This window comes from Chroicocephalus ridibundus, chromosome 21, assembly GCF_963924245.1.
Source record: "Chroicocephalus ridibundus chromosome 21, bChrRid1.1, whole genome shotgun sequence".
NCBI classification, from domain to species: Eukaryota; Metazoa; Chordata; class Aves; order Charadriiformes; family Laridae; genus Chroicocephalus; species Chroicocephalus ridibundus.
In genome coordinates, this window is record NC_086304.1 from 3,648,730 (window position 1) to 3,653,158 (window position 4,429).

At 48.1% G+C, this 4,429-nt stretch overlaps 1 pseudogene; it reads right to left on the reverse strand.

Moving 5' to 3' along the window:
- Positions 1–1,623: 1,623 nt before the first annotated feature.
- On the reverse strand, positions 1,624–3,175 carry LOC134526128 (uncharacterized; annotated as a pseudogene).
- Between the last annotated feature and the right edge of the window lie 1,254 nt (positions 3,176–4,429).

Here is a 4,429-nt window from a genome sequence, read left to right on the forward strand (position 1 = left end):
GCCTCAAGCCACAACCTAAAAGAGGACATATCCCATCTTCTCTCTAAACTATTGTTTTCTCCCACTTTGGTAACTTTGCAAGTAGGTAATTTTTAAGTAAAGAAAACTTAGAACATAGGTTTATTTTTTTCAAACATTTTACACTATCTCTTTTCCCCCCACTGTGTGGACATTTGGACTGGTTCCAGCACCAAACCTGAACACCAGATCTCTCCCCTCTGCTTCCTCCACTATTTCTCTCTCAGCATTATGATACTTCAATTTTCAAATGCACCTTAGTGGGCTTTAAAAGAGAAAACCCTGTACAAGGTGGAGTCATCAGAAATTACACAACTCCCATTCTTACTGCTTTCCTGTGCAGTGTCCTGCCAGACACCACGTATCTATAGGGAGAGCAAAGGAGTCAATACAATTAAAAATTTGGATAAATTTCTCAAAGTTTATGTACCTACAGACAAAGGTGTTCTTTATTATTCTTTGATGTCTCTTAGTTGCACACAAAGTGCTGAGTTTTAACATCTTTGAGGAAATTCCTAGATAACAGGATTAAAACCAAACTGCTCTTAAGGGAAATACCTACGGCCATTTGTCTAGTTCTTCACTCACGTAAATTTTCCTCCATATTATAAGAGTTCTTCTGCAGATTAGCTAAGGAATAAGATTCATTGGATTTCCTTTAATGTATGAAGAGAGGGCATCAAAACCCATCATAAAAATTTATTAATGATACAATCATCTGAAGACTCTTATCACTTTGATGAGATTTGAACACTCACTTCGCCTTTGAAGCCTTGAATCAAAATCACTCAAAGCATGTCATGGTTAAAGCCTCAGAGTCTGTTAGAACTCAATTGAACCAAAAATAGAAACCCAATTCTCCTCAAAAATCTTATGATGCCTTTCAAATTCTCAGAGTTCAGACATGCCAAATAGGGGATAAAATCAGAAAGCTCCCAACCCGAAATATAAAAATTGACTTTTACACACAGATGTGGAAAAAAAATAGCAAGAGAAATATATGTGTAAACCTGTTCAATGATTCACAAGAGTGTAAACAACAACTTATTTTTGTGAGGTTGATTGTGGTGACTATGCAGTTCACATTTACCATGGAGAAGGTACTCTACATAGATTTTCCATATATGACACATACTTCCCGAAGGGGAAGAAAGAAGAAGAAAACCACAAGGAAACCCAAATTCAGATGCAACATCAGTTTAATGATAAAAAGTCAAGTAGTCTTATGCAAAACAAAAGGAATACATATTTATATAAGGGAAAAAGCCATTTACACCATTCCAGATGAAAGACAGCAAGCAAGACTCCACTTATCCTTAATTCCTGAAAAAAGCCCCTCCGCTGATCATTTTAAAGTACAGCATTGTACACGTCAATGTGAAACTCAAAATAACAGATGCAAGGAAAGTCATCAAAAGCAGGAATTTCAAGAATAAGACATCAGTTGCCCATGTTTCCATACGGAACTAATATCCCTCCACCCTTTGCAGGAGGACACGAGGGTGCTCAACCCCTCTGGAAACCCTGGTCAGTAGTTCTGTCTTCAGACCAGCACCTGGCTCTGGGCTTCCTGGTTGATGCACTCACTGGACATCTGGCCCACCTTTAGCAGGGCAGGCACCTTCTGCCGTAGTAGCGGCCACCAAGGCCAGAGAGGCCAAAGCCCCCGGAGTTGATGGGCACTCCATCCTCACTCAGGATGCTGCCAACAGCAGCAGATGCAGAGGACCCCACAGCGGTGTTCTGGGGGAAGGAGCTGAGGATGGGTCCGGGCAGGGTCACCACCACGGGAGAGGGCTGGATCACCACCCGGGAGTCCTGGCACTGCCTGACACAGGGCTCGTTGCAGCTGTTGGCGAGTGGGGTTGGGCCACAGGGACGGCACAGATCGTAGCAGGACATGGCTGTGGAACAGAGGTGCACCTGGGAGAGACAGCAGGGAAAACACAGGCATTATGTGAGGTGCAGTCTGACAGCCTGCTCGGCAAGAGCAAAGGCACAGGCTGGGGAGCAGGGACAGGTGCATAGGACAGAAGAGAGATGTAGAAGCCCCAGTCCTGAAGGGGCCACTACAAACAGAAGCAATACTTACTCCCCTCTCCAAACAGTGGAGAACAAGAATAAGAAAAACAATGAGAGCAAGATATAGGACCAAGGTGCTCAGCAACAGCTAAACCAAGATCAAGACTAGTTGAGGCCAAAAGACAAAGAAAAGAACAAGGGAAAGAGAAGAGGCAAAGCTGTTTGCAGCTCACCTTGTTCACCACGGAGGAGAAGGCAAGAGAAGTGGATGAGGGAGCCTGCAGTTTGCACTGGCTTTTATATTGGTCCAAACCGCCCCAGGCCTAGAGGCACCCTTTATGCACATAATGTGTTTACCAACAAGCTCATCTTGCATGCAAAAGTAACATAATTAAAAAAATGAGGACTCTGCTTATGTTCCCTGTAATGCTGCCTTTTCATTTTCCTGTTGATGACGTGCCTGTTCAGCCACACAGGCTCCTTTCAAGTGACTGTATTAGAGGCCAAAACACTTCCAGGAGAAATGACAGAGAAGTAAAAGAAGAATTATTCCACTGCACAGTACCTGAGGAAGGAAAACACTGAGAGAGTAGACAGGTGCAGTCCAGAGTCCAGCTCAAACATCAGTTTCACAGCGATGAAGCAGAACTGAGTGATCATAAGGGCAGTCAGCCCACAGGTCAGGAACAGATCCAACAATGGCAACCCGTGTCAACAGAGCCCAGTGATTGCTGACCAGAGCCAGAACAACCAGACAGACCCACGAAGAGGATGGGAAAACTGTGGGAAACGGGCTCCAGATCCAGGTGGCTCATGGGTAGGCAGAGGCAAACCTGCAGAAGAACAGGAGCCTCACACTCCTGCCACCCAGCTGAAGAAAAGACCAAGGCCACAAGACAGAGCTTAAATCGAGCTCTGGGTCAAAGGGAAGAAGGAGGCGGGAGAGACCCCAGGTGGGGCTCATCAGGGCCATTGGGCCTGTTGTTACTGCACTCAGGCCATTGATGTGCAAGAAGAGGAAATCTCCTGTGCCCCTGGGACACAGGACACCAGCTCCACCTATCACAACAATGGGGGGAAGGACTTCTTCCTGCAAGGTGGAAGCTTCCATTTGTTTCATAAGTGGAAAATCCATCTTTCCTTCTGAGTCTCCTTTCAATCATATCCCTGCCCCACACAATCCACAGGCAGGGTCTCCTCCCAGACGGTGAAGCTGCCTCAGTCAGGGCCTCTGGTGGGCATCTGCCCAAAGGCTGCCATCTGCCCTGCCGCACCCTGCTCTCGCTGATCACTTGCACAGATGCTGCCTTCCCTTCCCAGCATGATCTTTTCACCCCACTGTGCTTCTGCTGTCAGCTCAGCATGGCTCATGAGTGTGGATGGAGAGTGTGTCTCCTGAGGGCCTTCCTGCACAGCAGGGCACGTGGGTTTCACTGGCAGCAGCTGGCTTTCAGGGAAGAGAGGACTTTAGCTCTGGGGAAAGGCACTGTAGGGGATCCTACAGCGTATGGGACAGCACAGCAGGTGCCCCTCACTCTACCTGAAGCGGGACTCCCCAACCCTGACTGTGGTGGTCTGCCAACATTGCTGAGTAGTTCAGAACAAGGTCTGGGGGTCATAGAGAGATGGTCTCGAGACAGACTGAAGGGATACAACTCCTGGGCGCTTTCTCACATATAACACATGTCTTGGAGCCATGGAAAACTTCTCAGGAGTTTGCTGAGAGTCACAATAAGCCTGGTATTCAGGACAAGGGCATGTGAATGACTTTGTATTGCTCTGTCATGTGTAAAGGCAAGTCCCTTCCAGGTGATCATTATAGTGAGCCTTCCCTCCTCCTGTTCCCCCAAGAATGGCACAAGTCCACCACAAACCTTCAGCCACCCTTTGCCCTGTGTGGAATACCATTTGCCCCTGGACAGCTTGGCTGGCTGTCTCAGAAGGGAAGGAACACGAGGAGACATCAAGCTACAATGCAGCATAAACTTTAATGAGCCTAAAGAGTGAAAGAAAGCAGCGCATGGTGGAAGGGACCCGGTCCAGGCTGCTACAAGGGCAGCTGGTAGTCAGGCACCGCATCACAGCAACGGGACACACGTCTTCCTCCCACGCACACGGAGAGAGGCTGATGAGCAGGGCCCCTCTCAACTCGCTTCAGGATGAACCCATGGCACAGGACAGCTGGAGACACCAGGGACTCATGAGGCAGAGAAAAAAGCAGGAGCACAAGAAGAAGACATAGGCTGGCACCTTGCTTCCCTCCCTCCTTTGCAGGAGGACACGAGGGTGCTCAACCCCTCTGGAAACCCTGGCCACCAGCTGCGTCCTGAGTTGGGCACCTGGCTCTGGGCTTCCTGGTCGATGCACTCACTGGACGTCCGGCCCAGCT